Source organism: Aulonocara stuartgranti, assembly GCF_965226115.1.
Source record: "Aulonocara stuartgranti genome assembly, chromosome: 11".
NCBI lineage: Eukaryota > Metazoa > Chordata > Actinopteri > Cichliformes > Cichlidae > Aulonocara > Aulonocara stuartgranti.
In genome coordinates, this window is record NC_138947.1 from 40,008,674 (window position 1) to 40,022,939 (window position 14,266).

The following is a 14,266-nucleotide window of genomic DNA, read 5'->3' on the forward strand; positions in this document are numbered from 1 at the left end:
TGGCCACCGTCGTCCCTGTACCCAAATCCTCCACCATCTCCTCATTGAACGACTGGCGACCTGTAGCCCTGACTCCCATCATTAGCAAATGTTTCGAGAAGCTGGTCAGGGACTTCATCTGCTCTGCACTACCCGACTCACTGGACCCTCTACAGTTCGCATACTGCCACAACAGGTCCACTGATGATGCCATAGCCCTGACACTACACACTGCCCTGTCACACCTGGAGAAGAGAGACACGTATGTGAGAATGCTGTTTGTAGATTACAGCTCAGCATTCAATACCATCGTTCCCTCGAAGCTGGACAGGAAACTGCAGGATCTAGGACTGAGTAGCTCCCTCTGCAGCTGGATCCTTAGCTTCCTGTCTGACAGATGCCAAGTGGTCAGACTGGGCAGTATCACCTCATCCCCCATCACACTGAACACTGGTGCTCCACAGGGGTGTGTACTGAGCCCTCTCCTATACTCACTCTACACCTACGACTGCACAGCCACTAACAACTCCAACATCATTGTGAAGTTTGCGGACGACACTACAGTGGTGGGTCTTATCACCAATGGTGATGAGACGGCTTACAGGGAGGAGGTCAGCGCCCTGACCCACTGGTGTCAAGACAACCATCTCACCCTCAACGTCGCAAAGACAAAGGAGTTGATAGTGGACTTCCGGAGGTGCAGAGAAGTACACACCCCCATCACCATCAACGGCGCTGCTGTGGAGAGAGTGAGCAGCTTCCGGTTCCTTGGTGTACATCTGGCTGAGGATCTTACGTGGTCAGTACACACAAACAAAGCAGTGAAGAAGGCGCAGCAGCGCCTCTTCTTTCTCAGGAGACTGAAAAGATTTGGCATGAGCCCCCGCATCCTCAGGACCTTCTATCACTGTGCCATTGAGAGCATCCTCACTGGATGCATCACCACCTGGTATGGCAACAGCACCGCCTACAACTGCAAAGCTCTCCAGAGAGTAGTGCGGTGCTCTGAACGGATAATTGGAGGTGAGCTTCCCTCCCTCCAAGACATCTACAGGAAGCGGTGCCTGAGGAAAGCGGGGAGGATCATCAAGGACTCCAGTCACCCCAGCCATAAACTGTTCAGACTACTTCCATCAGGAAGGAGGTTCTGCAGCATCCGGTCCCGTACCAGCAGACTGAGAGATAGCTTCTTCCACCAGGCCATCAGACTGCTGAACACGTCATAGACACCTCACCTTCACTACTGGAACTTTAACATTATGCACTCCATACTGTACAGTAATGCCACTGTTTTGCAAATGTCTCAACTCTGTATATTTTTATATATTTTATTTATTGTTTACTCTATTTAATTTGTAAAATATGTGTACACACACACACACGTAGAAAAATATTTAGTATACACATCCAGAAATGCATATACTATTATATATTATACATATATTTATTCGTTTCAGATGTAGCCATTCTTGTATTTTGCTTGTTTACATTATTGTATTCTGCACAACTCTGTTGCTTGTGAAGCTCGCACACAAGAATTTCACTCACATGTGCTGTACCAATGTACCTGCACATGTGATGTGACAATAAAAGTGATTTGATTTGATTTGATTTGATTTGATTTGATTTGATTTGATTTGATTTGAGGGTGACACTGGAAACTGAACTGAGAGTGGCTGCGGGGGAGCTAACCGAGCTGAGAGTGGCTGCGGGGGAGCTAACCGAGCTGAGAGAACAGAGTGTGTCTGCGGGGCGGGTAACTGGGCTGCCGGTAGCTGCACAGGCGATAAGCAGGTCGCGTTGACATCCGCCACACAAAACACAGCCCCTGAATGAACAGTCACAAAGTCTGGAAAAGACACAGAGTCCTCACTCACCACAGCCGCGGAAATTAGAAGTCCGAACATCCGGCTGTGGGGTGGCGCACCGGCGGCGTGATTTGCGTTTCCTCCCCGCAGACAGCTCCGGCGGGCCGGGCAAGATCACATCCGGCGAGTCGGGCAGCGAGGCAGGAGCGGCTGAGAGAAGGTGGGGTGTGTGCCGGAGAAAAGCCTGAACGGTCGGAAGAAGAGAAGTTAGAAGCCATTGCAGGCCGGAAAAGAGCCATTGTAGCCGACTTTCCACGGCGCGGCGAAGCTCCTCTGGAGGGTACTCAAGCCACAGCCCGAGGAGAATCTCCACGTTATATGTAACGTCGTCCCGGAGCTCCTCGGACGGATTTACTGCCGCTGGGTACATGGTGGCTGGTTCGTGAAGTAGGCATCACAGGCCCTGATGTAATGCGGATGGCCTCAGCCAAAAGCACAGTCCCTGGTTTGGTTAAGATGGCCTCACAGGAAGCACTGGCAGTGGTGTAAGCTGGATGGCCTCAGCCAACACCACTGGCCCCGGTGTAATGTGGATGGTTTCGGAAAGCAAAACAGGCCCGGGTGTGGTGATTATGGTCTCACAGGGAGCACTGGCCGTGGTGTAATGTGGATGGCATCAGCCAGTAGCACAGGCCTTTGTATATTGTGGATGGGATCAGCCACCAAGACAGGCACTGGTGAAATGTAGTTGGCCTCAGCCAGTAGAAAAGGCCCTGTTTTAATGTTGATGGCCTCATCTAATAACACTGTCCTTGGTGAAATATGGATGGTATTGGTCAGCATCACACACCCTGGTGTAGTGTGAATGGCCTTTGCCAACACCACTGGCACTGGTGAAATGTGCATGATATCCAGCACCACACGCCCAGGTTTAATGTGGTTGGCATCAACGAGAAGAAGAGGTCCTGGTGGCGTGAAGATTCTCTCAAGGGAAGCACTGTGCCTGGTGTAACTTATCCACATTACACCAGGCTTCTACCGGCCTGTGATACCGGTAGAAGCCGGCATCAAAGGCCCACGTGTAATGTGGATGGCATCAACGAGCAGCAGAGGCCAAGGTTGGGTGAAGATGGCCTCACCGGAAGCACTGTCCCTGGTGTAACTTATCCACATTACACCAGGATACATTACACCAGGCTTCTACCGGCCTGTGATACCGGTAGAAGCCGGCATCAAAGGCCCAGGTGTAATGTGGATTGCATCAACAAGCAGCAGAGGCCCTGGTTGGGTGAAGATGGCCTCACAGGATGCACTGTCCCTGGTGTAATGTGGATGGTAGAAGCCATCATCACAAGCCCTGGTGTAATGTGTATGGCCTCAGCCCACAGCAAAGGCCCTGGTGTGGTGAAGATGGCCTCACTGTCCCTGGTGAAATGTGGATGGTATAAGCCGGCATCACAGGCCCTTGTGTAATGTGGATGTCCTCGGCCAACACAACTGTTGAATGGCCCTGGTGAAATGTGGATGGTATCAACAAGTAGAACAGGCCCTGGTGTAATGTGGATGGCCTCATCCAGCACCACTGTTGGATGGCCCTGGTGAAATGTGGATGGTATCAACACGTAGCACAGACCCTGGTGTAATGTGGATTGCCTCATCCAGCACCATAGGCCCTGGTGTGTTGATGATGGCCTCAATGGAAGCACTGGCAGTGGTGTAATGTGGATGGCTTCATCCAACAACACTGGCCCTGGTGAAATGTGGATGGTTTTGGACAGCACCACTTGCGCTGGTATAATGTGGATGGCATCAACGACTAGCATAGGCCCTGGTGAAATGTAGTTGGCCTCAGCCAGTAGCACAGGCCCTGTTGTTATGTGGATGGCATGAGCCAGCAATGCAGGCCCTTGTGAAATGTGGATGGCATCATCTAACAACACTGTCCCTGGTGAAATATGGATGGTATATGCCAGCACCACTGGACCTGGTGTAATGTGAATGGAATCAACGAGTAGCACAGGCACTGGTGTAATGTGGATGGCCTCATCCAACAACACTGGCCCTGGTGAAATGTAGTTGGCCTCACCCAGTAGCACAGTCCCTGGTGTAATGTGGATGGCATGACCAAGCAACGCAGGCCCTGGTGAAATGAGGATGGCCTCAGCCAGCAACAAAGACCCTGGTGTGGTGAAGATGGCCTCACAGGGAGAACTGGCCCTGGTGTAATGTGGATGGCATCAGGCAGTAGCACAGGCCTTTGTATATTGTGGATGGGATCAGACACCAAGACAGGCACTGGTGAAATGTAGTTGGCCTCAGCCAGTAGAAAAAGCCCTGGTGTAATGTTGATGGTCTCATCTAATAACACTGTCCTTGGTGAAATATGGATGTATTGGTCAGCATCACACACCCTGGTGTAGTGTGAATGGCCTTTGCCAACACCACTGGCCCTGGTGAAATGTGCATGATATCCAGCACCACACGCCCAGGTTTAATGTGGTTGGCATCAACGAGAAGGAGAGGCCCTGGTGGCGTGAAGATTGCCTCAAGGGAAGCACTGTGCCTGGTGTAACTTATCCACATTACACCAGGCTTCTACCGGCCTGTGATACCGGTAGAAGCCGGCATCAAACTCCCATGTGTAATGTGAATGGCATCAACGAGCAGCAGAGGCCAAGGTTGGGTGAAGATGGCCTCTCAGGAAGCACTGTCCCTGGTGTAACTTATCCACATTACACCAGGATACATTACACCAGGCTTCTACCTGTCACGGGCCACCGGGGCAGACCGTGTGGAGTGAGTGGAGGACCCAAGAGCAAACAGAGGTGAGGACACAAAAACCGGACTTAACAGAAGGCGAGCCTTTATTTAGGGCCGAAAACTTAAGGAACAAGGCAGCAAAGCAACTGAGGGAAAACCTGAACATAGACTGGGAAAACTATGGCTAAACAAAGTACAAACTAGGACTAGTTAAGGCTTGGAAACTATGACAAGGGGTAGGGGAGATAACACAGACGACGCGACACAGACTGTAAGAAACACAGAGACTAAATACACATGAGGGATGATCAGGGGAAGTGGCCACACATGGGAACGCAGCTGACACACATGAACTTAACGACAGGACAGGAGGAGTGAGCTGAATACACAGACAGTGAATGCAGGCCTTCAAAGTAAAACAGGAAACATGAGACATGAACCGGGGAGACGTAGTACAGGGGGAGGTGACATAACTGACAGCATGAACTTGACAGTACAAGACACACAGACATAAACACACGAAGGGCAAGGGAGACGTAATGCAAGGGTGACATAATTACAAAAAGGGCTGGACTACCTTAAAGAACCTAAGCAAACAATAAACATCAAAATAGGTTAAGCATAACACACTGGGTCACACGACCCAGGACCATGACACTACCGGCCTGTGATACCGGTAGAAGCCGGCATCAAAGGCCCAGGTGTAATGTGGATTGCATCAACAAGCAGCAGAGGCCCTGGTTGGGTGAAGATGGCCTCACAGGATGCACTGTCCCTGGTGTAATGTGGATGGTAGAAGCCGTCATCACAAGCCCTGGTGTAATGTGTATGGCCTCAGCCCACAGCAAAGGCCCTGGTGTGGTGAAGATGGCCTCACTGTCCCTGGTGAAATGTGGATGGTATAAGCCGGCATCACAGGCCCTTGTGTAATTTGGATGTCCTCGGCCAACACCACTGTTGGATGGCCCTGGTGAAATGTGGATGGTATCAACAAGTAGCACAGGCCCTGGTGTAATGTGGATTGCCTCATCCATCACCACAGGCCCTGGTGTGTTGATGATGGCCTCAATGGAAGCACAGGCCCTGGTGTAATGTGGATGGGCTTATCCAGCACCACAGGCCCTGGTGTGTTGATGATGGCTTCAATGGAAGCACTGGCAGTGGTGTAATGTGGATGGCCTCATCCAACAACACTGGCCCTGGTGAAATGTGGATGGTTTTGGACAGCACCACTTGCGCTGGTATAATGTGGATGGCATCAACGACTAGCACAGGCCCTGTGAAATGTAGTTGGCCTCAGCCAGTAGCACAGGCCCTGTTGTTATGTGGATGGCATGAGCCAGCAACGCAGGCCCTTGTGAAATGAGGTTGGTATCCGCAAGCAGCACAGGCCCTGGTGTTGTGAATATGGCCTCACAGGGAGCAGTGGCCCTGTTGCAATGTGGATGGCATCATCCAGTAGCACAGGCCTTTTTATATTGTGGATGGGATCAGCCACCAACACAGGCCCTGGTGAAATGTAAATGTCCTCACCCAGTAGGACAGGCCCTGGTGTAATGTGGATGGCCTCAGCGAACAGCAAAGAACCTTGTGTGGTGAAGATCGCCTGACAGGAAGCACCACTGGCCCTGGTGTAATGTGGATGGCCTCAGCCAGTAGTACAGAAACCTTGTATATTGTGGATTGCATCAGAAGCAACACAAGCCCTGGTGTGGTGATGATGGCCTCACAGGAAGCACTGGCAGTGGTGTAATGTGGATGGCGTAAGCCAACAACACTGGCACTGGTGAAATGTGGATGGTATTGGCCAGAACCAAAGGCCCAGGTGTAATGTGAATGTCCTCAGTCAAAAGCACAGACCCTGGTGTGGTGATGATGGCCTCACAGGAAGCACTGTCCCTGGGGTAAAGTGTATGGCCTAAGCCAACAACAGTGGCCCTGGTGAAATGTGGATGGCATCAGCCAACACCACTGGCCCTGGTGTAATGTGGATGGCATCAGCCAGTATCACAGTCCCTTTGTTTTTTGTGGATGTCATCAGCCAGCAACACAAGCCCTTGGGAAATGTGGATGGTATTGGCCAGCACCAAAGGCTCTGGTGTGATGTGGATGGCCTCAGCCAACAGTACAGGCCCTGGTGTGGTGAAGATGCCCTCACAGGAAGCACTGTCCCTGATGTAAAGTTTATGGCCTCAGCCAACAACAGTGGCCCTGGTGAAATATCGATGGTATTGGCCAGCACCACAGGTCCTGGTGTAATGTGAATGTCTTCAGCCAGTAGCAGAGGCCCTTGTGAATTGTGGATCGCATCAGCCAGCAACACAAGCCCTGGTGAAATGTGGATGGTAGCAATGAGTATCACAGGCCCTGATGTGGTGATGATGGCAACACAGGAAGCACTGGCAGTGGTGTAAGCTGGATGGCATCAGCCAACAACACTGGCCCTGTTGAAATGTGGATGGTATTGGCCAGCACGACAGGCCCTGGTGTAATGTGAATGGAATCAACGAGTAGCACAGGCACTGCTGTAATGTGGATGGCCTCATCCAACGACACTGGCCCTGGTGAAATGTGGATGGCATCAGCCAGTAGCACAGGCCTTTGTATATTGTGGATGGGATAAGGCACCAATACAGGCCCTGGTGATATGTAGTTGGCCTCAGCCATGACCACACCCTGGTGTAATGTAAATGTCCTAAGCCAGTAGCAAAGGCCCTGGTGTAATGTGAATGACCTTAGCCAACACCACTGGCCCTGGTGAAATGTGCATGATATCGGTCAGCACCACAGGCCCAGGCGTAATGTGGATGGCATCAACGAGCAGCAGAGGCCCTGGTGGTTTGAAGATGTCCTCAAAGCAAGCACTGTCCCTGGTGTAATGTGGATGGTAGAAGTCGGCATCACAGGCCCTGATGTAATGCGGATGGCCTCAGCCAAAAGCACAGTCCCTGGTTTGGTTAAGATGGCCTCACAGGAAGCACTGTCTCTGGTGTAATGTGAATGGCCTTAGCCAACACCACTGGCCCTGGGAAATGTGCATGATATCGATCAGCACCACAGGCCCAGGTGTAATGTGGATGGCCTCATCCAACAACACTGGCCGTGGTGAAATGTGGATGGTTTTGGACAGCACCACTTGCGCTGGTATAATGTGGATGGCATTAACGATTAGCACAGGCCCTGGTGAAATGTATTTGGCCTCAGCCAGTAGCACAGGCCCTGTTGTTATGTGGATGGCATGAGCCAGCAATGCAGGCCCTTGTGAAATGTGGATGGCCTCATCTAACAACACTGTCCCTGGTGAAATATGGATGGTATTGGTCAGCACCACTGGCCCTGGTGTAATGTGAATGGCTTTAGCCAACACCACTGCCCCTGGTGTAATGTGGATGGCATCAGCCAGTATCACATGCCCTTGTGTATTGTGGATATCGTCAGCCAGCAACACAAGCACTGGTGAAATGTAGTTGGCCTCAACCAGTAGCACAGTCCCTGGTGTAATGTGGATGGCATGACCAAGCAACGCAGGCCCTGGTGAAATGAGGATGGCCTCAGCCAGCAACAAAGGCCCTGGTTTTGTGAAGATGGCCTCACAGGGAGCACTGGCCCTGGTTTAATGTGGATGGCATCAGGCAGTAGCACAGGCCTTTGTATATTGTCGATGGGATCAGGCACCAATACAGGCCCTGGTGATGTGTAGTTGGCCTCAGCCATGACCACACCCTGGTGTAATGTAAATGTCCTAAGCCAGTAGCAAAGGCCCTGGTGTAATGTGAATGACCTTAGCCAACACCACTGGCCCTGGTGAAATGTGCATGATATCGGTCAGCACCAAAGGCCCAGGCGTAATGTGGATGGCATCAACGAGCAGCAGAGGCCCTGGTGGTTTGAGGATGGCCTCAAAGCAAGCACTGTCCCTGGTGTAATGTGGATGGTAGAAGTCGGCATCACAGGCCCTGATGTAATGCGGATGGCCTCAGCCAAAAGCACAGTCCCTGGTTTGGTTAAGATGGCCTCACAGGAAGCACTGTCTCTGGTGTAATGTGAATGGCCTTAGCCAACACCACTGGCCCTGGGAAATGTGCATGATATCGATCAGCACCACAGGCCCAGGTGTAATGTGGATGGCCTCATCCAACAACACTGGCCGTGGTGAAATGTGGATGGTTTTGGACAGCACCACTTGCGCTGGTATAATGTGGATGGCATCAACGACTAGCACAGGCCCTGGTGAAATGTATTTGGCCTCAGCCAGTAGCACAGGCCCTGTTGTTATGTGGATGGCATGAGCCAGCAATGCAGGCCCTTGTGAAATGTGGATGGCCTCATCTAACAACACTGTCCCTGGTGAAATGTAGTTGGCCTCACCCAGTAGCACAGGCCCTGGTGTAATGTGGATGGCCTCATCTAACAACACTGTCCCTGGTGAAATATGGATGGTATTGGTCAGCACCACTGGCCCTGGTGAAATGTGAATGGCCTTAGCCAACACCACTGGCCCTGGGAAATGTGCATGATATCGGTCAGCACCACAGGCCCAGGCGTAATGTGGATGGCATCAACGAGCAGCAGAGGCCCTGGTGGGGTGAAGATGGCCTCAAAGGAAGCACTGTCCCTGGTGTAATGTGGATGGTAGAAGTCGGCATCACAGGCCCTAATGTAATGCGGATGGCCTCAGCCAAAAGCACAGTCCCTGGTTTGGTTAAGATGGCCTCACAGGAAGCGCTGTCTCTGGTGTAATGTGAATGGCCTTAGCCAACATCACTGGCCCTGGGAAATGTGCATGATATCGGTCAGCACCACAGGCCTACGTGTAATGTGGATGGCATGACCAAGCAACGCAGGCCCTGGTGAAATGAGGATGGCCTCAGCCAGCAACAAAGGCCCTGGTGTTGTGAAGATGGCCTGACAGGGAGCACTGGCCCTGGTTTAATGTGGATGGCATCAGGCAGTAGCACAGGCCTTGTATATTGTCGATGGGATCAGGCACCAATACAGGCCCTGGTGATATGTAGTTGACCTCAGCAATAACCACACCCTGGTGTAATGTAAATGTCCTAAGCCAGTAGCAATGGCCCTGGTGTAATGTGAATGACCTTAGCCAACACCACTGGCCCTGGTGAAATGTGCATGATATCGGTCAGCACCACAGGCCCAGGCGTAATGTGGATGGCATCAACGAGCAGCAGAGGCCCTGGTGGTTTGAAGATGGCCTCAAAGCAAGCACTGTCCCTGGTGTAATGTGGATGGTAGAAGTCGGCATCACAGGCCCTGATGTAATGCGGATGGCCTCAGCCAAAAGCACAGTCCCTGGTTTGGTTAAGATGGCCTCACAGGAAGCACTGTCTCTGGTGTAATGTGAATGGCCTTAGCCAACACCACTGGCCCTGGGAAATGTGCATGATATCGATCAGCACCACAGGCCCAGGTGTAATGTGGATGGCCTCATCCAACAACACTGACCGTGGTGAAACGTGGATGGTTTTGGACAGCACCACTTGCGCTGGTATAATGTGGATGGCATCAACGACTAGCACAGGCCCTGGTGAAATGTATTTGGCCTCAGCCAGTAGCACAGGCCCTGTGGTTATGTGGATGGCATGAGCCAGCAATGCAGGCCCTTGTGAAATGTGGATGGCCTCATCTAACAACACTGTCCCTGGTGAAATATGGATGGTATTGGTCAGCACCACTGGCCCTGTTGTAATGTGGATGGCATCAGCCAGTATCACATGCCCTTGTGTATTGTGGATGTCGTCAGCCAGCAACACAAGCCCTGGTGAAATGTAGTTGGCCTCACCCAGTAGCACAGGCCCTGGTGTAATGTGGATGGTCTCATCTAACAACACTGTCCCTGGTGAAATATGGATGGTATTGGTCAGCACCACTGGCCCTGGGAAATGTGCATGATATCGGTCAGCACCACAGGCCCAGGTGTAATGTGGATGGCATGACCAAGCAACGCAGGCCCTGGTGAAATGAGGATGGCCTCAGCCAGCAACAAAGGCCCTGGTTTTGTGAAGATGGCTGGGAAAACAGGTTTTGCAGCTGTTTGAGCTAAGATTTCCAAGTTATTCACATAATGAAAACCTATACTTTGTTTCGGTCGAGTTCCCCATTCAAATGCATGTAACAGTGAGAAACGCACTGTCTTGGCGAAAGAAAGCGTTTTTGTACAACTTCATATAAATAGCTGTAACTTTTGATAGAAGACTCAGACAAACATGTTTATGGCTTTATCTTATAGAACTCAAGGTTCCCGTGCTGGGAAAACAGGTTTTGCAGCTGTTTGAGCTAAGATTTCCAAGTTATTCACATAATGAAAACCTATACTTTGTTTCGGTGGAGTTCCCCATTCAAATGCATGTAACAGTGAGAAACGCACTGTCTTGGCGAAAGAAAGCTATTTTGTACAACTTCATATAAATAGCTGTAACTTTTGATAGAAGACTCAGACAAACATGTTTATGGCTTTATCTTATAGAACTCAAGGTCTCCGTGCTGGGAAAACAGGTTTTGCAGCTGTTTGAGCTAAGATTTCCAAGTTATTCACATAATGAAAACCTATACTTTGTTTCGGTCGAGTTCCCCATTCAAATGCATGTAACAGTGAGAAACGCACTGTCTTGGCGAAAGAAAGCGTTTTTGTACAACTTCATAGAAATAGCTGTAACTTTTGATAGAAGACTCGGATAAACATGTTTATGGCTTTATCTTATAGAACTCAAGGTCTCCGTGCTGGGAAAACAGGTTTTGCAGCTGTTTGAGCTAAGATTTCCAAGTTATTCACATAATGAAAACCTATACTTTGTTTCGGTCGAGTTCCCCATTCAAATGCATGTAACAGTGAGAAACGCATTGTCTTGGCGAAAGAAAGCGTTTTTGTACAACTTCATATAAATAGCTGTAACTTTTGATAGAAGACTCAAACAAACATGTTTATGGCTTTATCTTATAGAACTCAAGGTCTCCGTGCTGGGCAAACAGGTTTTGCAGCTGTTTGAGCTAAGATTTCCAAGTTATTCACATAATGAAAACCTATACTTTGTTTCGGTCGAGTTTCCAATGTAACAGTGAGAAACGCACTGTCTTGGCGAAAGAAAGCTATTTTGTACAACTTCATATAAATAGCTGTAACTTTTGATAGAAGACTCAGACAAACATGTTTATGGCTTTATCTTATAGAACTCAAGGTCTCCGTGCTGGGAAAACAGGTTTTGCAGCTGTTTGAGCTAAGATTTCCAAGTTATTCACATAATGAAAACCTATACTTTGTTTCGGTGGAGTTCCCCATTCAAATGCATGTAACAGTGAGAAACGCACTGTCTTGGCGAAAGAAAGCGTTTTTGTACAACTTCATATAAATAGCTGTAACTTTTGATAGAAGACTCGGATACACATGTTTATGGCTTTATCTTATAGAACTCAAGGTTCCCGTGCTGGGAAAACAGGTTTTGCAGCTGTTTGAGCTAAGATTTCCAAGTTATTCACATAATGAAAACCTATACTTTGTTTCGGTGGAGTTCCCCATTCAAATGAATGTAACAGTGAGAAACGCACTGTCTTGGCGAAAGAAAGCGTTTTTGTACAACTTCATATAAATAGCTGTAACTTTTGATAGAAGACTCGGATACACATGTTTATGGCTTTATCTTATAGAACTCAAGGTTCCCGTGCTGGGAAAACAGGTTTTGCAGCTGTTTGAGCTAAGATTTCCAAGTTATTCACATAATGAAAACCTATACTTTGTTTCGGTGGAGTTCCCCATTCAAATGCATGTAACAGTGAGAAACGCACTGTCTTGGCGAAAGAAAGCTATTTTGTACAACTTCATATAAATAGCTGTAACTTTTGATAGAAGACTCGGATACACATGTTTATGGCTTTATCTTATAGAACTCAAGGTCTCCGTGCTGGGCAAACAGGTTTTGCAGCTGTTTGAGCTAAGATTTCCAAGTTATTCACATAATGAAAACCTATACTTTGTTTCGGTCAAGTTCCCCATTCAAAATGCATGTAACAGTGAGAAACGCACTGTCTTGGCGAAAGAAAACATTTTTGTACAACTTCATAGAAATAGCTGTAACTTTTGATAGAAGACTCAGACAAACATGTTTATGGCTTATATATTATAGAACTCAAGGTCTCCGTGCTGGGAAAACAGGTTTTGCAGCTGTTTGAGCTAAGATTTCCAAGTTATTCACATAATGAAAACTTATACTTTGTTTCGGTGGAGTTCCCCATTCAAATGCATGTAACAGTGAGAAACGCACTGTCTTGGCGAAAGAAAGCGTTTTTGTACAACTTCATATGAATAGCTGTAACTTTTTATAGAAGACTCGGATACACATGTTTATGGCTTTATCTTATAGAACTCAAGGTTCCCGTGCTGGGAAAACAGGTTTTGTAGCTGTTTGAGCTAAGATTTCCAAGTTATTCACATAATGAAAACCTATACTTTGTTTCGGTGGAGTTCCCCATTCAAATGCATGTAACAGTGAGAAACGCACTGTCTTGGCGAAAGAAAGCGTTTTTGTACAACTTCATTTAAATAGCTGTAACTTTTGATAGAAGACTCGGATACACATGTTTATGGCTTTATCTTATAGAACTCAAGGTCTCCGTGCTGGGCAAACAGGTTTTGCAGCTGTTTGAGCTAAGATTTCCAAGTTATTCACATAATGAAAACCTATACTTTGTTTCGGTGGAGTTCCCCATTCAAATGCATGTAACAGTGAGAAACGCACTGTCTTGGCGAAAGAAAGCGTTTTTGTACAACTTCATATAAATAGCTGTAACTTTTGATAGAAGACTCGGATACACATGTTTATGGCTTTATCTTATAGAACTCAAGGTTCCCGTGCTGGGAAAACAGGTTTTGCAGCTGTTTGAGCTAAGATTTCCAAGTTATTCACATAATGAAAACCTATACTTTGTTTCGGTGGAGTTCCCCATTCAAATGAATGTAACAGTGAGAAACGCACTGTCTTGGCGAAAGAAAGCGTTTTTGTACAACTTCATATAAATTAGCTGTAACTTTTGATAGAAGACTCGGATACACATGTTTATGGCTTTATCTTATAGAACTCAAGGTTCCCGTGCTGGGAAAACAGGTTTTGCAGCTGTTTGAGCTAAGATTTCCAAGTTATTCACATAATGAAAACCTATACTTTGTTTCGGTGGAGTTCCCCATTCAAATGCATGTAACAGTGAGAAACGCACTGTCTTGGCGAAAGAAAGCGTTTTTGTACAACTTCATATAAATAGCTGTAACTTTTGATAGAAGACTCGGATACACATGTTTATGGCTTTATCTTATAGAACTCAAGGTCTCCGTGCTGGGCAAACAGGTTTTGCAGCTGTTTGAGCTAAGATTTCCAAGTTATTCACATAATGAAAACCTATACTTTGTTTCGGTCGAGTTCCCCATTCAAAATGCATGTAACAGTGAGAAACGCACTGTCTTGGCGAAAGAAAACGTTTTTGTACAACTTCATAGAAATAGCTGTAACTTTTGATAGAAGACTCAGACAAACATGTTTATGGCTTATATATTATAGAACTCAAGGTCTCCGTGCTGGGCAAACAGGTTTTGCAGCTGTTTGAGCTAAGATTTCCAAGTTATTCACATAATGAAAACCTATACTTTGTTTCGGTGGAGTTCCCCATTCAAATGCATGTAACAGTGAGAAACGCACTGTCTTGGCGAAAGAAAGCGT